General features: G+C 45.9%; 1 protein-coding gene across 4 annotated transcripts in view; it reads left to right on the top strand.

Annotated features, from left to right (window-relative positions):
- The window catches only part of EXTL3 (exostosin like glycosyltransferase 3), a 112,003-nt gene that overhangs the window by 13,877 nt on the left and 75,412 nt on the right, over positions 1–22,714 (top strand). For all 4 annotated transcript variants that reach the window (XM_082277199.1, XM_082277201.1, XM_082277200.1 and 1 more), the window contains exon 2: positions 7,440–7,514. The gene's annotated coding sequence lies outside the window, so the exon portion shown is untranslated. The remainder of the gene's footprint in view (positions 1–7,439; positions 7,515–22,714) is intronic.

The raw sequence follows: 22,714 nt of genomic DNA, 5'->3' as shown, positions 1-22,714 counted from the left end.
TTGATTTAAGTAATTTGAAGAGTTGTATAATAAAATCTCCACGATCTCATTTCTATTCCGGTTGTAGTAATCTAGAATTGGCAGTAATGCCCAAGGGCATTTTTGCTCCTACCTGTGTAGGAGTGAATTACTTGTTGCATAACATCATCTGGAAAGGTAGCAATGAAAAGGCTTCCCAGCAATGAGGTGGGATGTGACTTCCCTTTCCCTGAACCACAAAATGAAATATAATTTAGTAAATGGATTCAGGGCTGCGAGGAACCTCTCAAACCCTTTCCACAGGTGCAGGAGTGGTGGTGCGTGACTCTTCCCCACTGCAGGGCTGGATGGTGTGGGATGCATTACTGACCTATTTGCTGGTAGTTTTAGCATCTGGCTGGGATTAGTTCAGCCATCTGATACCCAATTCCGTGCTGTAATGGTATGTCTTTAAGCAGGGGTTAGATGATTGGATACTGAGGAGCATTTTGGAGTCTGGCCTTGCAAATACAGCTTGTTAATTGAAGCTGTGCTCGCTGGCAAAGCTGCCTTTTAAAGTTCTGCTGTCTGTCCTCCCCGTGATATTCCAGCCTCTCTGGCTTCTCACTGACTGCAGCCTGCCTGATCCTCACTGCAGCTCCTCTGCCAAGCAGTGGCTGCTGGCCTGCACATTTGTCACCTGTGGCCACTCCTCTGGCTGTGAGGGGCTCTTTCCTCATCACACCGAGAGTTTTCCTAATTGGAAGTGAGCACTGCAGGGGCTGCGTTCATTGTTTGGTGTCACGAGCAAGTTCTTTGCCTGAGCGTTTGTTCCAGGCAGCTGCATGAGGTTCAACAGCGTTGTCTGTCATGATCAGACAGAGCTCTAGATAATCTAGCAAATCTCTTGATTATGAGGGTGGAAAATAATGTGCTTTGATTTACAGATGTTGCTGCACAAAAAGTGCTTCTGTGAATTCTCTGAATGGCAGTATCTGGGTACCTTTGGCATCCTCAATTTCTGAGTGCTTCCATTTTCTGAACATATCCTGAATTCCTGCGCACTCATCCGGACACAGACATGGACAGCTGTTTTACACACAGGCAGATGATTAATTATTTTTCAGTAGCATTTTAGGCCAAGTTCAGGGATTACATTGGGTCAAGAGGCCTTGAAGTTCACAGTAAAAAAGACAAAGGATGACAGAGGCCATTGCCGTATGGCCGATTACAGCCAGGTTGAAAACAGCAAGGGGGTGATCCTCAAACCACCTTTTCCTTTCCTTCAGGAAGTTGTAGACAAACTTGAATGCGTTTTCTAGTGTTTGTACCATTCTGAGCAGGAAGGGGGAGGAGATGCAGCAGGCTCAGAGATCTCACCTCTGGTGACTGAGGTGTGCAGCTGTGGTGGAGCTGCACCAGCAGCAGGAGCTTTGCAGGTGTTTCTGAAGGGGGTTGAAATATTTTCTCCTTTTGGGCACGTGAGCTCTCTTGGTTATGGACTGACTGACAGATACGCAGAAGATTAGGAAGTGTTTTCACAACCCCTGGAGGCTGTGGTAGGCTGGAAGAAAGAGCTCCTGTGGTCTCTCTCTCTCCTGGCTGTGTGGCAGAGCATTTTGGGAAGTGCTCAGATTGAATCTTAAGCTCGGTTCTTGGTTGTGAATTTTAGTTGTAATCTCGGTTTGCTGTGCAGCCACGCTGTGTTTTCAGTGGGACAGGGAAGAGGAGAAATGGTGGGAGGATAGAAATACACTTGTTTTGGTGGGAAGAACTCCTGAATTTGTAGTGTTAGCTGCTTTTCTGTTGAAGGTGAGGACAGCATTCGTGTGGGAGACATTTAGGCTGGAACTTTTTTGTACAGATCTGGTTGTTTACCAAGTTGTTTATTTTTTTTTTCCTCCTTTCTCGAGGTCTGCTTTATAACCAGCAGAGAAAAACACCCCTTTTTATAGCACTGTTCGTCTTGTCCTAAGTAGACATCTTGAACCAATCTGATTTTCTTTGCTCCAGCAGTGCCTGCTGCTCATGCTGACTGCAGAGAGAGCCAGTCCAGCTGGTTCAGGTGTGCTGGGAATCACTTGTGGCCAACATTACTGAGTGAAATTGGGCCTTTGCAAGGCCAAACCTTGGCTGCTGGGTGGGTTTGGAGATTGCATGAGCTCCTCATCGTTGCAACTTCCTCCTGCTTGGAGGAAACAAGATCTGATGTGGCCACTGGATCTGATTATACCCCGTGATAGCGGATCTGAGGTTTGAGGAGTGTCTCTGGCCATTTTAGTGAGAGGCATTTTGAAGTGGTTCAGACATCACTGAAGAAAGCTGAAAGGCTTTGTTTTACTCTCCTGACCCTGGGAATATTGGCCAGTTTGTCAGCTGGGATCCATCCACAAGGGAAAGGTCCAGCTGCACGGGATGATGTGCTGGTAGCAAAGGAGGGAATGAGACAGTGCATGGCATCTTTTCCCAGTGATTTTTGTATCTCTGATCAGATGTGCATTGGTGGAGGAAATCACACTGCAAACTACCACAGAGCTTTCTGTTATAACTCCCTAACTTGAGGCTGGATCATACAAAGCAAACCCTCCGAGCCTGTGAAGGGGGTTTTGTGGAGGAGTAAAGCTCATTGTCAGCTGCCGTGTTCAGACCCTTGGGAAATTGTGACCATTGTCTGGGCTATTATTGCTTAATAAAAGCTTTGCATTTCCTCATTCAGGGCCTTGAAAATCTGGTTCTGTGCTTTTAAAAATAACTCAGCGTGAGCCACAATTGGGAGCATTCACAGAGGAAATTCTTCAGCCATTTAAAACAAAGCGAAGGGAGGGGAAAAAAAAGGCTCTCCTTAAAGTGCTTTTACTTATCCGTGAAGAGAGCGAGTGTGTCCCAGCCGTGCTTCCGCTATCTGGAGGGAGCACAGAGGCTCTGCTCCTGCTCCTGTTTGCTTCCAGCCTTCCAGGATTTTGGGTTATCCAGTGCTATCCCAGCTGGGGAACCTGGGCTGGACAGGCTGGATGCATCCTCTTGTTGTACTTCTTGTGGATGAGCACCTCGGGACAGGTGGGACCGGCAGTCACTGGTGGGGTTGATGCTCTTTGTGCTTGATGCATAAAAGGCAAGAAAATGTTTTTCTTTCTCCTTGTACCAGAGGCCATACCAGAAAGGGTCACTTCAGGCAAAAGGAGATGTGGTCACGTGCTGAAGGATGTGCAGGATTTAGGGTACCCACTCTGCAGGCTCTGTGGGGAAGGGGGCAGAGGAGGGGGTGCTGTGGGCTCAGAGGTGTTCATCACCCCGAAGTTGGCTTACCTGTTGTTTTTACTCTTCCTGATTTCTGCTGTGAAGTTATAGCCCAGCACAGAAGCCCTGAATTATTTTGCAGATCTTCTTTGGATGCTTCTTTCTTTCCCTATGTCTGTTCTTGGGTTTATTTTCCTTCTGGTGTGGAAATAATTATATTGCTTGTTTCTTATGTTCTGGCTCCGACTAAGAGGATGAATGTACTCAGGTTTTTTTATGTTGTGGTGGTGGTTTTTTTTTTCCCAGGACAGTTTCTGCTGTTAAAATATTCTGGACAGCAGTTGCTGCCCACGTAGAGCACAGAAACATGTGTTTAGTGGTTGCAAGACATGCTTGCTCTGGGTGTGCCCCGTCGTTTTGTTCAGTGCCGTGGTGTGTGGAGGGGATGACACTGGGCTACAGCAATGTTGCCAAAGACACTTGCTAGTGAAGAGAGTGATGGCTGGGATATTGTCTGGGTTGTATTTGTGATAGGAAATGAATTATAGCAGAAAATGCCTCTTCCATGCCTCAGTTTCTCCACCAAAAAACGAATGCTGCATGATTCCAGAGTGTGTTCATTAGCAGGAATTACTCTGCTCCCTCTTACTGTCTGCTGGAGCAGCTGTGATGTGCACAGGGATATGTGGTGATGCAAAGACTGCGGACAAGACACAGCCCTGCAGTAGCTGAATTCTGTCACACCATTGTGTGGTTTGGTGTTGTTTGAAATTTTATAGGTCATGTGCACCATTAAAATGATTTCCATGCCTATGTTTGGAGAATCTGCTGTGCCCACGTTTGTTTTATACCCATGTGCCTGATCCAGGGCCATATGTTAAGAATATAACTGCTTTTAATTTATTCTTTTTTAAAGCCGTTGGTGTCTAAATATATCTAATAAAAATGCAGACTGGAGCTCTTTAATGAGGCGTAAGTCATTCCTGGCTCTCTTTTTTTATAAGACAAAACCACCTCACACACTGGCTTCTTTTTGTATGGACTTCTGCTTTGCATTTCTACACATTCATCATAGCATGAAGCCTCTGACAAAAGGAAATAAGAAAAGACTGTTTAAGAGACCGTTTTGCTGTGCAGAAACCTGAACCTTTGGAAAGTGAAAACTCTGGGCTGCAGCAAGTGAAGTTATGGGCTGTGTGTGATGACAGAAAGGAAAAATAAAAATTATAGTGCTGAGTAAATTTAGTGTAGTTGTGAATTGTACAGCAAAGAACAGGAGCTGTTAGGAAGGGAAATATTTTCAGTTTTGTTCCTTCCCTCTGCAAAATCGCAAAATTCAAGTGACGACTGGAAGTTTTTCGCTACCCAAAGGAGAAATCTTCGTTTTGCTGGCAGCCAACTTGCTGGCTAAGCCCATGGTCAAGGCTGTGAGCAGCAGCATTGAGGTGGAGGCTGGGGATGTGTGGCTGTCCCCGATTTTGGCCATTCTGGGAGGAAATGGCTTTGCTGCAGGAACAGCTCAGCTTTGCAGGCGCGTTGCTGCTCACGCTGTGCAGAGAAGGTCCTGTGGCTGTGGTTTGACAGCTGAAGTCAGAGTATGGCTGTGAAATCAGACTCTGCTCACACATGGTTGTGGCTGGGTGTGAAATCCTGAGTGGTTCCGGCAGTGACAGCACCGGGCCTCACACAGCTGGTCCAGAGTGGGGAGAAAAAGGAGATGTGCTTATTTTGGAAGGGCCTCTTCTCACTGCTCACAGGTTGATCCTGCATGGTCGGTGTGGTGACAAGCCCCAGGTTGGGGTCCCAGTCTCCTTTTGCTAGACAGGACCCAAGACTTGCATCACCAGGTTTGTGGAGAAGGAGGAGGAGGGAGCCTTAGCAACTCCAAGGTGTGATCCAGGACTGAAAGCCAGTGGTTTTGTGTAAAGACCAATAGATCTGTGAGACAGAACAGATGAAGAAGAAGTTGATGAGTTTTCTGAAATGCTGGTCCATGTGAAAAGTTTCTGAGAGAAGGTAGTCAGGGCTGTGGTTTTTAATTTGATGACCTCTTTCCACAGGCAGTCAAACTTTCAGATTTAGCAAGGCCTTGCATAACAGGAGGTGCTTTGTTTACAGGCTGCACATTCACTCATAGACACAGGAGCACAATGATAAATTATTTAATTATAGATACCCAAAGAAGCGAACCAGGCGCCTGCTGGGCTATGTTGTCCCTCTGGTTTCCCACTTTGCATGGTTTCTTGCTGGCTAATTCCCAAAATCCAGCTGTTTGCAGAAGTGGTCTCTCAGTTATTAATGTTAATTAGCGAGGTTCTGCTCTATGAGTATTCCTGTAGCACACACCAAGTGCTCAGCTCGTCACCCGTGTAATGAGCATGTACACAGCCCCATTGTTAATTAGCTGTATCCCTCCAAGGACTTAATGCTCCTCTTGGGGATGGAAGTTTAGTGTGGAGCTGCCTGTGGTAGTTTGAGCAAGTGCCCACTGCGACTCACGTGCAGACTCTGCCATAGTTGGATTGTCAGCTTTTTGCCCTTTGTTTTAATCTTAGCTTCTCCTCTGTGCATTCTCCTTGCTAAGCAGCACGGTTGCTAATATTAGTTCTTTGCAGGTTTGCCATTAGAACCTTGTTTTAATCAGTGCTGACAAAGTCCTGGCTGTATCTGTGCTCCAGGTAGGGGTCGGATTTAAGTGTTCTTCAAAAAGCAAATTTTATGCTACAAGAACATGGTGCTCCTTGTGCTGACAACAGTTTTGTACCTCTGCCTCTTAATAACCATCCAGTAGTAACACCTTCTTCCTTGATTTGCAAAACAACTCCATTCCAAGAAGAAATTTTCTCCTGAAAATGTGGAAGTGCAGTTTGTTCTTGGCAAATCCAACTGGGGCTTTCTTATCACTCTGATTTAATATCCTCGCTGATGGAATGCTCCCGTTGTGGGGGAAACATCTCCGAGAGGTGATTCTCTCTACAGAAGAACATTCCCCTCCTTTTTTTAACACTTCCCTTAATAGAAGGGAAGAAGCTGGTAAATAATATGACTGTAAATGAGAATCAAATTATACTTTAATTTTTATATATGTTCAGCATAGAAAAGCAATGGGAGATCGGGAGGTTTTTCCAGAAGAGGAGTGTTGTTCTTAAATACCTCTGCTTTGTCCCTAGTTTTATGTGTTCAGTATCATCCAGAAAACTCTTGGTTTTGCCATTTGATTGTAATTTGCATTTAGATTGGCTGCCTGAAGGGAGTCTCTTGCAAGGGGAGATGGGGCTATGTGGCTCCAGTCGCTTGCAGATCTGGCTGAAAGTAATGGCATTTACATAAAAACCATTAGCTCTGTTATTGATAAACATGAAAGGCATCCATTTCATTTAATTTTTTGGTGAGGAACTTTTAATATAAGCATACAATAGCACTGAGGTAGAAGCATTCCTGCCCCCCATCCCTCTGTACTGACCTCTTGTTTTAAGGGCAAGTTTTGATTGGGATTTTGTTGGTGGAGAGATGGGAAGTTATTTTTATTCCAATTTACTGGAGTAGCCAGTTGTCTTGCTACATTGTGGGGAATTATTTAATGCTCATTTTAAGAGGTGTCTCTATTAATTGAATGGGGATTTAATGTCTCCCTGAAGCACAGTTGGTTTGTGTGTGATGTATACTAACATGTATGGCTGGCAATTCTATGGATAATCTTTTCCTTAATCAAAATGGGTTTAAGCAGAACTTCAGTGGCGCCTCATTAAGGGGATAAAGTGTGTTGGAACAACAAATGTATTAAAGGGAACTTCTTTGGTGCACTCCAGATCAGAGCCCATGTAACCCTTCAGCACTGTGTTTGCATAAATATTTGTTCCCCTGCGTGTGTAATGGCACTTTGGGGATCAGGACGTGTCACAAAGAGCTGTGATTCACTGTCTCTGGAGCAACTGGCTTTGGGAAGCTGTTGATGCTGCTCTCATGTATAAATACCTTGCTTTTCTCCTGGGCTGGATCAGGTCTGACCTCGAGAGCCTCCAGAGGCAGCTTGGTGCTGTAGCTGTTTTCAAGCATCACAGCATTTGCTTGAGAGACCTTGCTGAGAGTTTTGCAGGTGCTTTGAGTTCTTGACCTCAGAGCTGGGGACGTGAGCGTGTCTGTTTTGCATTGATTACCTGGCCTACTTCTTGATATTTCAAAATTTTTGTAAAAGTTTTTTGGCCACTTTATCTATATTTACAGCTCTTTTTCCTCTCTAACAGGCTCCAGACAGATGAGTAGAGAGCTGGCTGCAGAAGAGGGACAGATTGCAGCTTGCCAGCTGATCACCGTGTACAGTGAGTACCTTCATATTTCAGGAATAAAACTTTCTGTAGTGCCTGATGTCGGCCTCAAATGCCCGCTCATTGGGGCCCAGCATTAAGTCTGCATGCTTGGACAGTGTTTTCCTAAAAGGACGAGCTTCCTTGGCTTAACTCTTGTTTTGGGAGAAGTGTGCTGCAGCTCCTTTTATCTGAAGTGATAAATTGTGTCCTCATCCCACAGCCAGTAGTGGCAGAGCAGAGAACTGCTGCAGTTACATCTGGTGCCTGCTCAGGGCTGTGGGCAGTCAGCACTAAAGGTGTCACCTGAGGCTTCCTGTGCTGCAGAGCAGAGGAGGCTGCAGGGTCAGGAGTGGAAATGCTCCATAATGCTATTCCAGTCTTGTTGGAGGTGTTGGAACTGAGTGAGGAGGGTGGATGAGGGGGCTGCCGTGGCACATGCTGGGGTTACTCATAAAGGAGTGCTGTGAAATCAGCCAAATGAGGCTTGGCTTGACTGGTAGGCAGAAAAGAGCAGGAAAAAAGCGCTGGAAAGCATTATCCAGCTCATGGTAAGGATGGCAGTTTTGCCCTGAAAATCCTTATTTCATGGGGAATTTTTACACATTAAAATATCTTGCATGCGTGTTAATGGGCTGTAATAACGAGTGTGTGCTTTATGAAGTGTCTGCAAACATCTTAGAACTCTCTACTGTGAGGGAGTAAATACTTGAGCTAGTAAATACTGATTAATTGGAATGTCTTGGCCCATGTGGTGCAGCCAGACTGAAATTGGGAATTGCCTGATACAGGTGTCTGAAAGGCAAGAGGATGCTCTAGCACTGGGTGTAAAATGCCGGTGAGTGTGGGAGCTGCAGCAATTGAGTTTACTGTGACAGCCTTAGCAGGTGATTCTCTGAGGATAACATGGGATGATGAATCCTGAAAGTGTTCTTTAACAAAAGTCAAGGGTGAAGTAATACATTTAGAGACTGGGTTGTGTCATCAGGTTGGTGTGGATATATCCAGGGAGCAGGGCAGAGAATTCCTGTGCTCCTGGGAAAGAAGGGAAGAGAGGCAAACTTATTTGTGGCTTCCTTACTTCTCTTATATCCAGCCAGTACATGCAGGATGTCCTGGGCTCAGATGTCTGTTCCTGTGTATTACAGCATTTCTTGTTGTACTTCTGGATCCAGGAAATCTTCCTACCCCGCTTTTGTGCCCTGCCAAACACAGCAGGGACTCCCCTCAGCTGGAACAGGGCTCCAGTGAAAAATTCAACAGTGAATAACAAAAGTGGGAGTAGCATCGAGGTCACGTGAAGGACAAACGATGCCGTTATTGACCAACGGTGCCATTGTGCCAAGGTCCTCATCGACAGCTCTAATCCCAGTGTGTGCTCTGAGCCAGATCTGCTGACTTCAGGAGCTGGAATCAGTCAATACCATTGAATTCTCCTTCTCTTTGCATATCTTAAGGATATGTAGGAAGTCTCAGGCTGACAGCTGTGCAGTCTGCACAAGGCCACGGGCTGCACAGGCTTCCCCCAGGACATCATTTGGCCCGTGCAACATTTATTACACTGCTGTGGTGTGCAGCAGGTTCAGCACTGACCTTCAGAAGCTCTTCTGGGTTATTGGGCCTGGTGGCTGGAGGAATGAATGTAGGAGACAAGGATTTCAGGTTCGGAGTCCTTTTTAGGGTGGAAGATTGTGATTAAAGCAAGAAGTATGAATTTAGGCCAGTAGGAGATAGCTGAGGGAAGGGCTGTTCTTGGCAGGGAGCTGCTATAGAGAAGATGCTGCAAACAGTCTGCAATCGCCATGGAGCAGAATGGGAAAACAACCTGTTTCAAGGGACTCCTTAACAAGTCATTCTTATGCAAGACTCTCTCCATGACACTAAATATCTAAATTACTGGGTTGGGCCTGGAATCTAAAAATATTTTCAGGAGACTCAAACACCTTCTGAGGCTTCCTGGTGTGGCAGCAAAGCCAAGTTCTGCAGGAGTTTGTGTTGCAGGTCCCTTCCTGTGAGGATGTGGCACCATCCACATGAGCACGAGCGTGGGTCTGATGCTTCCTGTGCTCCACACAGGCTCGTGTGCTCTTTGCTCACAGCTGCAATGAGGAAGAGCTGGGGGAGAGCACTTTGGTCTGGCAGGGAGGATTTGTGCTGCCTGTACCTGCTGCAGTCCTCCCGAGCAGCTCTGGGAAGTGAGGGGGTGGAATTCCTGCTTCTTGCTGCTGTTCTCCTCAGGAGATGCTGTAGACTTTTGTCTGCTTCTTAAAAACTCAGAACATGGTAAACACCTGAGCTGTGGGAGGCCACAGGTCTGCCCTGTCTCCAGCTGTGACCAGAAGGACAGAATGTCCTTCATCTCCCATCAGCTTATTTAACTCTTGGTTGAACCTCTGTGTGCTTTCAGCCTCCGTCCTGGCATTTCAAAGTTTAACTCTGTGTGATGAACCACTTCCTTTTGGTAACTGCACCTACTGCCAGCTGGAATAAGCTCCTGTTTGGGGAATTGCCATTTGCCAATTCCACACTGGTAAAACTCTGGAAATCCCTTCTGTGTCCCCTGTCAGAGGCCTCTTTTCCAGACTAAAATGTCCTAATTGGTTCAATGGTCCTTACAGAGATGCTTCATGGTTTTGACCATCTTCACTATATTCACTATATTCCAATTTTTGGTCATTTTTTCTGCTCTTGAATGTTCTTCCTAGAAGATTGAAAGAACCTTTGGGTTTCTGAGGTCATACTCTTTTGCTGCAGCTCTCTGTATGTTTAGCCATAGAAAAGAAACCAGGAATTTTGATGCTCCTTGTAATAATAAGCCACAGCCTTTTATTTATTTATTTTTAAAAGCAGAGGTTTATGTGTCTAATCTAAAAACTCCATCAGAAAAGCTATGAATAAACCTGATAGCATTTCAGTGCACTGAGTCACTAGAACAATACATTGTTAACAAGGAGCCCTGGCAAGGTTGTGTGGCTTTGTGCTAAAGCTGTCAGCCAGGATATGGGATGTATCTTTGTACCCTGCAGCAATTTTGTGAAACTAAATGGCTGCTGGTGTCTGCTGCATCTTCTAAATGAGGACAAGAAACATTCTGGTTGTTAAACCTTCTCCCCCTCTCCGTTGGATAAGAAATGATATCAAAATAGAGAATTGGTCTTATTTAGATAAATATAAATCGGTGTCATCAAACAGGTTCTGGTTCTGCAAGGGCAAGGCCTGGCTCTCCATCCCCTCTGCTTTGCACGAATGATATTTATTTTATTAGTGGCTTCCAGAAAGTAGAACTGGAATATGACGTGATTGAAGTGTTAACAGCAGGGCTGCAGTGAAGGGCTGCAGACTGACATGCCTGGGGCTGTGACAAGTCTGTGGTTTTGTCTATCTACCCTGACTCAGATCTGTGGCTTTTGTGCTGCCCTAAGGTGAGTCAGGGCTCCCACAGGGGTGATTAAAGCCCTGCCCTGTGGGCAGCCCGGGAAACTTGGGCCTCTGTTCAGCTAAGGAACACTTGGATGTTTTCCTCAGCGCTGAATCACGGCTCCATGGCCCATCCAGAGCAGTTTTTCCCTGTGTTGAGGTTTATCTTCCACACCTCCACTGCTATTTTCACCCCCCTGCTTTTCTTCTTTTATCTCTGCTGCCTTCCCCAGTGCTTCCTTCCTGCCTTTAAACCCAGAGAACTCCCAGGGTCCGTCTGTGCTCCACTGGTGGCTTCTGTTCTGCACAGAGAAGCCAAAGGACCTAGTCCTTGCAGCAGTTCTCTCCCAAAGCAGCCAGTTTGTGCACCACAATCAGTTAATTGCACAGATTTGTCAATAAAACACCAGCTCCCCACAGACTCACCTGGCCTGCCAAGACATGTCACCTATGCCTCACCCAGTCCTGAACCCAGCTGGGGAGTCCCCCTGGACAGGGGACACCTATGGCACGAGGAGGAGGAGAGGGAGAGAAATACATCCAGAAACTATAGGTTGATTTTGAGCCTGTCACTCCTCAGGGTGTCCCAGCCCCTGCTTGTTGGTGAAGCTTGGAGGTTTTTTAGTATTTCCTTGCCTTCATATATATATGTTTTATAAATTTATAAATTTGTATTTATGGTTCTTTCTCATTCTTCTTTTTACTCTTGCATATGTGAAGTTGCACACAGCGAGCCTGCCAGCCCACAGCCAGCCTACTGTAATAATTTCAGCTGTAGTTTAGTAAGATAGTAAATTTAGAGTAATTTTTAATCTGCTTGAGATAAAAACAGCGTAATTGGCTGTTTCTCCTGGTGGTTCCAGCATTATTTTTGGCCTTAGAGGGTGTAAATGCAGCAGACATTGATCTCCCTGAACGAGGGGTCAGCTCTTCCTGGACAGCACTGGTACACTGCATCTATTTATTTTTATGTTACCTTTTTTTTAGTACATTGCCTGAATAATACAGCCAGTGTGGAAAGGGCCTGTAAAATGCTGAGTTGTGTGGTGGAATTTTGCTCTGCCCAAGTAAATCTCTTGTGATGAGAGACTCCATCCAGGGGAAACCTCCTGGATTAGCTTGGGACAAGGGAAGGTTTGGAGACCTCGCCGGGATCCCTGCTGTGATCCAGCCACGCTGGGGAAATGGAACTCGGAGAATCCAGCTCTGTGCCATCATCCAGGGAACTTTTCCATTTAATGCAGCCATTGAAACTGGGAGCAGAGGCTGTGTGGGACAATGTGTAATGGGGGAGCTGGAACAGGCTGCCTTTGTGGCACATCACAAAGCCAGCAGTATGTGCTGGAGTGCTTCTGCTTGCTGAGCCTGGAATGTCAGCTTGGGTTGTGTTCTCCTCCCTTCCCGCCAGGAGCTGCTTTGGATTTGGGGAGAATAAGTCACTGTTTGTGTGTTTATTTCTTTCCTGCTTACAGTTCTTCTTGGATCACATGGGGGATTAGAGGGAAAGAGCTCAAGTGAGGTGAAAACCATCAGGTTGCTGTGAGATCCTCCGTGGTGTGTTAGTGCAGGCCTGCAACTCTCCAGCTCTCTTCTTGCTCCGTAGAACTCCCTGACAGGAGGTTGTAGGGAGGTGGAGTCAGTCCTTCTCCAAGGAAATGAGTGACAGGATGAGAGGAAATGGCCTCAAGTTGTGCCAGGGGAGGTTAAGGTTGGATATTAGGAGAAAATTCTTCATGGAAAGGGTTGTCAAGCATTGGAACAGGCTGCCCAGGACAGTGGTGGAATCACCATCTCTGGAAATGTTAAAAAATGTGTGGATGTGGCACTTGAGGACCTGGTGTAGTGGTGAACATGGTGACGGTGCTGGGTTGATGGCTGGATTTTGTGATTTTCTGAGGTCCTTTCCAACCTTAACGATTCCATGATTCTTGTATTGGTCTTGTTGTTTTTTTCATTGTTAAATAACAAAGCTCAGCCATCCCGTGGAGTGGGATGAGCTTTAAGGTCCTTTCCAACCCAACCCATTCTGTGAACTTGTGGCTTCATTTATCCAACAGCAGATACTGAGAGCCCTCTCTGGAACTAAATTCAGTGTATCTGACCTTGGACACCTGGGAAGGGAACGGTGCTGGGATGAGAACCCTGCAAGGTACAAAGCCTGAGAACAGATGAAAACTTCTTTGTGATACAAAAATGTTGCAGTAATTATTTAGTATAATAAAACTATTTCAAAGTTGTTAAGAAATGGCTCTCCAGGAGGCTTGCGTTACTGTAGCAATGATTGGGAAGTGAAAAACAATGGCAGTAGCACAAGTTTGATTCTGTGAGTGAACTCTGGAGACAGCGGGGTGTAAATGCTTTCTAGATCTCCTCAGACTTGATAACAACAACTTGGGAACTTCTGCTGTGGGTAAAAGTGCATTAGCTCCCATTGTCAGGTGAAGCTTTTGCTATACTGGAAGTTCACCTGGCAGTTCAGAGGGAGGCCCTTGGGAATAATTGTGGGCAGCACAAATGAAATCCTCCTTGCTTTTGTATGAGTAAGGAGGATCCCATTGCAGCTCCATCACAGAGGGCCCCGATATGAAAAGGATTTACTTTGTGAATTGTTCTGTTGTCACTCAGCAGGATAATTGACTTCTGATTAGGATGAAAATGTAGCTGAAGGTTGGTGTTTGAGTTTCTGAAGTCCTCTTGAAAAGGCGGAGCTCTTCCTCAGACAGCAGTGGCTCTCCTGAGAACAGGGCGCTGGAGACTCCATTCTACCGGCATTGATGCAACAGCTGTTCCTGTTTAAACAACTTTATTTCTTCCTCCTCCTGTTGCAAATCAAAGGAAGAGTGGGAATCAGTGTTGTTATTTGCTAAGAATTAATAACAAGGTTATTAAATTTTTCACTGCTGGAGATGTTTTTGTCACGTGCTTCCTGCACTCGGTGGCTCTCAGACCTGCTGCTCTCTGGGTGTTTTTAGCTGGTGATGCTGATGACTGAAGGATACTTACTCCTTCTGTTCCCAGCTCCCGAGTGACTCAGGAGCTAGAAGCAAGCCAAGATCTGTGCCTCCCACAGGCAGCAGAAAGGCTGATGTGGAAGTCATGGGCATCTTGCTGTGAAGATGATGCTTAAAATTTTAGAAGAGGAATTCTTCTTGGTACAGAGTAGTGAGCAATGGGGGCAGCTTTACCTTGCTGGGGAGGCTCCTGGGCAGAAGAGGTTTCACTTCTGCCCCTGAGAGCAGCCTTTAGCCTGGACCTGCATTAGGTAATGCTGCAGAAAATCCTACGAGAGACTTAAAGAATCTCCTGAGTTGGAAGGGATTTACAAAGATCATCCAGTCCAACTCCTGCCCCTGCACAGACATCCCAACAATCCTACCCTGTGCCTGAGAGCATTGTCCTAACTTTCTTTGAACTCTGGCAACCTTGGGTGTGCCCTGGGGAAGCAGGACTTGAATATTTGTTAGTAATTTATGAAGAGTCAGATTATTGTTTTGCATATTAGTGTTTACACTGTTGAAAAGAGAGGGGGAAGATCTTGGAAGTGGGGCTGGATCAGGAATGAGATTGGAGTTGTGGCATAGTGCCTCAGCCCTTTCTATGAGTAACCAGTGGTGGCTGCTCTCTGGACAGAATGGACCTTACAAGACATGAGCTCTAGGGTGTGAAAGCATTTTTAGAGAGATTTAGGTTCAGAGGATTAGAAGGGGATTGCAGTGCTGCACTGAAACTGCCCCTAAGTAAAGGAGGATGCACTTCTTCCCTCTTCCCTCCTGTCTCCTGTGTGGGGCTGCCTGGACTCTGCTTCATCCTGCTGATCCAGCTGTTGCCTTTCCCTGTGGACAGATTTAGAGTCCTTTTAATTCCAGCTGGAGTGCTCACCGTGAGGCATCCCAGAGCTGATGCCTTTGAGGAGGGAAGGGAGCCTTTGTCAGGTCTCCAGGGAGCTAATTTATACAGATCCTCTTGGGTTCACCGGCCAAGTGTGTCTTTGTTTCCATGTGCTTTTGCCTCTGAGATGGAATCCTAAGAGCAAGGCCAAGTGTCAGGCTGCTTCTGGTGGCGGGGCTGCAGCTGCACAGCTCATCCTTTTGGGGCTTTAGCATGAAAAGGAGGGAAAATTGCCAAAATATTTGGGCTGAATTGGCTGTTTCGGCCTTTCTGGTCAAAGTTGGGTTTTGTTGTTCCAAAGTTGTGGATTTTGTCAACCTTTAACCTTTAGGCTAAAGCACTTTTTAATAATGAGTTTATTTTATCAGTGATGTAAGCAGGAGATTAGAAGGTGTGTGGGAAAAGAGTGATCTTGCCCTTGCCAGCTCTGATAGGTATCACTGGTATGTTACTGTCTGCTGGATTTTATTTCTATACAGTAAAAAAAAAAAAGAATATTTAAAGAAGTGTGTTACAGCTGCATTTTTTTCAAGCCATGATTACAAAAGGAAAAAGAAAATTGAGACAGAAATTGACTGCTTGCTGTTGAACAGTGAGCTTTGCCTAATAGCCAAAACTGAAAGTTTTTACATGTCTGCATTGAACAGTCTCTCCAGAAACTTCTTAGAGTGGCACTCAGCCTGAATGGCAAAGCTTTTAAAAAGTCTGTTGGAAGTCCCAAATCAACAGGGGGTAGATGGAAATATCAACAGGAGAGAACAACCACATCTGCACAGCCCAAGTTTGTTTTCGGAGAGGTTTTCCCTTCTCTGGAGAAGGAGAAAATGCAGAGCGACAGAGAAATGACTGGTGAAACCCAATGCCACTGCTGCGTCTCCTGATGGTTTTTCCTGCTCAAATGAAGGCCCCTGTTTTTTCCTTGCCTCTGTTCATTTTATTCAGAGTAAGTGTTCCCATTATCCGGTGCGTGTGAAAGGCTCCTGGCTACTGCCTGAGCTGGATAATAAGGGAGTAAGCCAAGAGCAGCCTAATTTATAACTTGTGAAGTGATTCTCTTCAGAGCACTAATGAGCAGTGACCCAAGCACAGGTAAATTATCTGTAGGGTTTTTTTTCCCCCCTTTCCTCATAAATCTCTGATCATTTCCCTCCCCAGGCAACCTGTCTTTCACCACCATTAGCGTTGTCTCAGTTTTTGTCTACCTTCCAAAGTTGAACCACTTTATCCACAATTGATGTGTGCTCCTCTAGGGTGGAGAGCACAACGATGGTATAAAAGCATTTATAATAGCATGGCTCATTCTTGTGCTGGAGAGGAATAATGGACGTGGGATACAGCTTTAGAGTTAGAAAGCTCTCTAAATTTAGAGTGTGGCTGTGCATTGTAGCTGAACTGATCTCATGTCAAGCTGCTGCTGCAAGGAAAGGTGTTGCTCCCAGCCTGGTGCTCCCAGTGATCTTTTTGCACTGATAGAGATCCAGTTCCTTCCCTCTCAGTCCAGACAGTTTTCTTCCAGCCTAACTCCCTGATTCAGCTCACTGGAAGCTGGGGAGGAGATTCCTCTTTTCAGCAGCACCAGGCCATGAGATCAGCTGAGCAACAGTGAAAAACCACATCCTAAATGAAGCTGCTCATGCCAGTAGCGTGTCACTGTCTGAAAGGTGTTTCCAGTCATTCTGCTCTCTCCCTGTTGGCAAGTGATGTGTGGGGCAAAAAGCAGCGTTTTCCTACTGCTTGGTTATCCTGAGTAAAGTTACTCCTCCTGGAAGTAGCTGCCTTTGCTGACAGCCCCCAAAAGAATGCAGAGAATTGTGGGCAGGCCGTTCGTGTGGCACATGCTCTGTGGTGTTCTGAGTGCTACAGCCAACTTGAAAAATAATTAAAACCCTGATGTTTTGCTGTTTTTTGCTGGATGTTGTTGGATACTTAATGGAGCTCGTTGGCAACAAACACTACTTCCCTGGGGATCTTTCCAGAGTCATTAAATCTCATGAGGGATAATCTGGAATAGTCTGCTGTTTGGCTGGAATATTTGCTGGACATGGGAGCTGCAAAAAGGGGCCCTGTCAGGCATCCTTGAGCAGCTGCAGGGTGATAACAGAGGTGAAGGGCCAGCAGAGGGGTTACTGAAAGTATTAATTACAGATGATGTCTGAGTCTGTAAATAAAAATACAGATGATGCCGTGGTGGTGAAAAAACCCCAACCTTTGACTTTGAGGACAGTGTTGATCCCCGAAAGGAAAATTATAAAAGGCCACAAGCAGTGACTGAGAGTTACAAAGTGGCTTTTAGTCAGAGATGTGCAGATTCCAAACAATAGTTTGGGTGGGAAAAAAAGGGAATTAGTTCAACAGCATTTCAGAGGGGGCTTTGAGTTGGTGACCTGCAGCAGGTTGTACTTGATGTAGGAGGTTTTGAGCTTGTTTATACCCAGTGTCAAATTCCAGGCTACCGAGTAATGCTTGTTTTGTGTGTGGTGTGTGCTCCCCCAGGAGAGGGCGAGCACAGGTGGGGATATTGATCTCTTGAAGGTCATGACAACAGCTGCAAGGTGGCCTTTGCAAACTGCTTCACCTGCAGAGGGACATGGGGCAAAAATTTGCTGCTTTCTGCTCAGTTGGGGCTTTCTTTTGCAAAACATGCACTTTCAAGAAGGATTTAAATGCGATTTCCAGATGTTAATGTGATAGTGGGTTTAATGCTGTATTTTGAGGGAGCAGCCATTGCTGAATGTAACCTTGGGCGAAGTTGAAAACAACCAACCAAAAAAGCAAAAAGGGAAGTGATAAAGAGCTGGCAGCCATACAAATATGGATTTGTGTGGGAAGGCCAAAAATGTGCTGGGTGTCTTATCGGAAAGCGTGGAATAACAAGACCTGGCCCCTGCCCCTTGCCTGGAGACCCAGGCTAGCTCTGCTCCTCCTGCAGCCTCGAGTGCTGAGCCTCACACCTCTCCTTGGAGTTTGGAGCAGGGCTGCTCACGTGGCAGAGTGGCAGCAGATCTAGAACCAGCCCAAACCCTGCAAATGTTTGTGGGAGAACCCCCAGACCAACAGCCAGGAAAGGTCAGTGCAGCTGCCTTGCATTGCAGTGTGTGTTAAAACACAGGAACAGTTCCCAGCTGGAACTGCCCTAATTCCAAGCTTGTCATCAAGATGAAGTGGACTGCAAATAGATTTCTGTGGGAATTGCTCGGGATGCAAAGCACCTTTAATAATGTCTCAATATCTACCTCACTGTGTGCAGTTTTAATATAACCAGAAGCCAAGGGCAAAAATGGAATTATGAGCCAAAATACTTTGACTTGATCACTGAAAACTACACTAAAACATTATTTTAATTCCTGTAGTACCACGGTCCTGAGTGAGCACATTGGAGAAGCAGCTCTGAGCTGGGTGGCAAAGAATCATAGAAACAGAATATCCTGGGTTGAAAGGGATTCATAAGGATCATCGAGTTCAACCCCTGGCCCTGCGCAGACACCCCAACAATCCCACCCCGTGCATCCCTGAGAGCATTGTCCAAACGCTCCTGGAGCTCTGGCAGCCTCGGGAACATCACCATTCCCTGGGGAGCCTGTTCAAGTGCCCCATGACCCTCTGGGGGAAGAACCTTTTCCTGATACCTCTGCATGGGAAGAGCAGGAGCTGGATCTGGCTGGTGGGGCTGGGTGGAGCAAGCCTGGAAAGGGTCGCAGAGGGGGTAAATAAATGCAGCAGCAAACATCTGCTGCCTCTACCCCAGGTTTGTCTCCTGGCTGTGCCAGATTGCAACAGCACAGGTAACGCTGGAATTGCACAACCAGCTGCCTGCTTCCCTGGGGAGGTTTCAGGTTTTCCTGGGTCTTTGGAGCTTCCTGTACCTTGGATTAGCAAAGAGAAGACGGTGGCACCTGTGTGACAAAGCTGAGTTAACACTGGTGGCCCCTTGTGCTGTGGCATGTGTCAGCCTGGTTTTACAAGCCATCCCTTCCAGCTCCTATGGAAAATTCCTGTGGCCATGCAAGCTCCCAGGAAAGCCATTTGAGGCACTGGATTAGCCTAGGGAAAGCTTTTCAGCTCCTGTGCTTGGTCTGAATGCAGCTTTGCAGCCCTGGACAGTCTCCAGGCTTGATGGGCACATGGTGGTGAAGCCGGTGCTGTGCCCTGTGGGTTACACTGTAAACATTAATGGAATATAAACTATAGATCTGTAAAAACACTGTAAGCATAAATGGAATATAAACTATAGATCTGTAAAAACATTGTTAAACTGTGTGAGTAATCACTGTCTGCCTTTGGGTATGTGAGCTCTGCAGGAGGGGCACTGTCCCACAGCGTTTCTGCTGGATAGGGATCCGGAACAGTCTTTGAACGTGCTCCACTTACTCTTAGGTTTCCTTTCCAACTGCAGCATTAAATGTATTTCCAACTGAAATATATACTAAATCAGCTGCTTCAGGGGTTTGGGGTTTTTTTTTGAACAGGAAGGAACTCCAAATATGCTTATTTTCATGGTAAGATCACAGGCATCGGCCACCACTGTGTATTTTGGTGTTTTAGTTCACATGTGTGTTTATGCATTTTCTTCCTGACCTTGCAGATGTTCTCAGCTACTCTTTTATAGATCCAACAAACTGACCCTTGCCCTCTTAAATACCAAATGTTCCATGTCAATTTAACAAATAATGGAGTGGTTTTCTTTTGAGGAAAAGCTCTTTTTTCCCGGACACAGTGGTACTCCTGCCCTGCCAGTGTAGGTGCCCCAAATACTTTGTGCCTCTTTTGTCTTTTTTGGTAATGATTTCACAGCTCCTTTTTATTTCCACTGCTTCTGCCTGCTTTAACTCAGTGCTTTGGGTTAAATTGACATGATTACTTTTTTATCCTGTTGGAGACTGGTGTTTTATGTGAATATCTGGAATAGGAAGCCTGTTTGGAATGGTAAGAGTACAAGGAGTGGCTGAGGTCACTGTGTTTGTCCAGCCTGGAGAGGAGGAGGCTGAGGGGAGACTCATGAGGGCCTGCAGCTTCTTCCTGAGAGACAGCTCTGATCTCTGCTCCCTCTGAGCAGAGACAGGACCCAGGGAAAGGCTGGAGCTGTGTCAGGTTTAGGTTGGATATCAGGGAAGGGTTCTTCCCCCAGTGGCTGCTGGGCCACTGAACGGGCTCCCCAGGGAATGGTGACATTCCCAAAGCTGCCAGGGCTCCAGGAGGGTTTGGACAACGCTCTCAGGGTGGGATTGTTGGGGTGTCTGTGCAGGACCAGGAGCTGGACTGGATGATCCTTAGGAATCCCTTGCATCTCAGGGTATTCCACGATTTTAAGCCCAGGAAAGGCTGTCACCTTGGAAGAGGAAAACCAAAGGAAGAGCAGTTGGGTTTTGTTTTTCTTTTCCAACTCATGTTTTAAAGCTCATTTGTAGTGCCCGTAGTCACCTCAGAGTTTGGTTTTTCTGCAGAGTCAAGGCTTCTGTTGGGGCAGTAGTCAGAGAGAAGTGAGAGGGATCAGCTCCATCCTGGCTGTGCCCTCTGGAGGGTTGCTGGACTGGGAAGGTTAATTTGTGTTTTTAATGGTGTATCTGTGGGGCACTTCCTAAGTACAAAGAGCAGCTTTACCTTAAGTTAAAAGTGCCTGAGATATTCATTCCCCTCTCTGCAAAATATGGATAAATACTTCTTGATCTGCCAAAAGGGGCTGTGTGGGTTTAATTAACATTTGCAAAGTGCTTGTGGATAACATCTTTCATCTGAGACTCTGAAGCGAAATATTCTCGGCATCCTCGCTCAGCATCGCAATTATTCCTCCAGCTGTCGCAAGCCGTGCCAACAAAAACTGCTCTGCTGTCATCAAGGGATTGTTGATGCCTTGTGACTTGTTTTGATTTTGATACTCTCTTCCCCCTACTCCTTCTCCCCATACAATTGCTGTGCGAAATATAGTGTATTCTCCAGACAATAAGCCTGTTCCTTTCCTCCACAAACTTACTTGTGTCTCGTGTTATGTTCTTGCTTGTGCCTCTTTTTTTGGTCTATGCCCTTGGAATAGAAGGAAATGTCTTTTTTTTCTTTTTTATTTTTTTGTCTCTCTCTTCTTAAAATACTTTTGGTCTTGTTTTTTTTTTGTATCTCTTTTTAAAACACTGCCATAATTTATTAAATGACAGTCACTCCAGAAAGGCCTGCTGGCCCATGCACTGTCATTTCTTATTTCCAGGTGGATGTGAAATATCAGATGAATTCCTTCATTCCCTGGACTTGGGTTCCCCCAAGTCCCACTCACAGCATTTGGAGAGTTAAAACTTCCAGCTCTGTTCTTCCAAATGCTATTTTTATTGCTAACAGTGCTCTGTGAAAGCCTCTTAAAAATCAATATTTCTCAAATTTAGTTTTAAAGGAAGTCTTGTATGTATGTAGTCTTCAAGGCAATAATATTACCCCAACAATTTATAAATTAAATTACAGGTCCTACCCAGGTTGAGGTTCAGCCTTTCTCCAAAATCAGAAGCACATCTGAGCTCCCCCAAGTCTATCCCTCAGGTAACTGTGGCCATTTCTATTATTTTTGTGAAGATTCATTAATCTTGACTTAAAAAGCATATGAGCTTTAAATTTATTTATTTAATTTTTTTTACTTGAAGAAAGCACAAACTATAATTTGAAGTCTTAGAACCTCTAAGCTCATAATTATCTGTGGGAATGAAGACTACAAAGAAATTACTTCAAGAACAGCTGTGTACGGCCCCTTTCATCAACCTGTGTGTTAAAGCTGGCTCTGTTTGCTTTAGCACTTAAACCCTTGCTCCTGTTTGCCCTTCACATGGAATAATGCTGTGGGAGAAGGAGCTGGGGTCTGTCCCACCGTTTGCTGCTCCTTTGGGAAGGGAGCTGGTTCTTAGTGACATTCTGTTGTTATTGGCTGAGGTTTTAAAGCCAGAAAAATGAAACACAGCACGAGAACTCCTCTCCCCCTCTTGAAACTCCAGGTCATAAATCGCAGAGCACACAGCAAAATGTGGTTATTCTCTGGCTGGTGCTTTTGGCTTGAGGGGTTTGATGCTCCAAATTGAAATTAATAGTCCTTGTTCCCACTGAGGGTGGGGGGAGTTGTGACTTCCCGAAGATTTGTGTCCGTGTTTGTCAGTGTGAGCTCCATTATGGGAGAAGGGATGTCTGACTCCCACGTCAAACATAGCAAGTTTCATCTTCCCAGATGAGAGTTCTGAATTCTGCCAAATGTGTCAGTGGTGGTTTTAAAAACAATAAATCTGACCAAGGTGCATGCACTTCCCTCCTTACCAGAGACTGGGATGTGGTGAGTGAGTACAGCAGGAGCTGGGACCAGATCCACCACTGCCTCCCTGTGCTTTGGGCTTGGGGGGGAATGGAAAATCTCGGAGTGAGTGATGACTTAACCAACAACTGTGATTAAGAACTGAGATGAGCCCATCTGAGCACCTTGATAATCATTTGCTGTTTTCGCAGATACTGAGATCTGAGCTTATGGCAGCACGTTTCCTGCTGTGTCCTTTGGGAATGGTGTCCAAGAGAGGCATTCCCAGTGCTGCTCTCAGCCTGGGGAGGTTTTCTAGTTACCTTTCTGGCTAAAGAGCTCCTGAGAAATGTCAGGAAATGTTGCCTGATATTTGGAAATCAGTTTTGCTTCCCTGGCTGTTTTGGAAGGGTTGGGTTTTCCCTTCCTCTTTCCCATGTGCCACCTGTGGCAGCTCAGGTGTCTCCTGGGGCAACTTGATTGTTCATGCCCAGCAACCCCAGGTGGGGGAATCAGAGAAACATGGAATGGTTTGGGTTGGAAGGGACCTTAAAGCCCATCCATTCCCACCCCCTGCCATGGGCAGGGACACCTTCCACTATCCCAGGTTGCTCGAAGCCCCATCCAGCCTGGCCTTGGACACTTCCAGGGACCCAGG

The sequence above is a fragment of the Coloeus monedula genome, assembly GCF_965178545.1.
Source record: "Coloeus monedula genome assembly, chromosome: 2".
NCBI classification, from domain to species: domain Eukaryota; kingdom Metazoa; phylum Chordata; class Aves; order Passeriformes; family Corvidae; genus Coloeus; species Coloeus monedula.
This window is presented reverse-complemented; position numbering and strand designations above follow the sequence as displayed.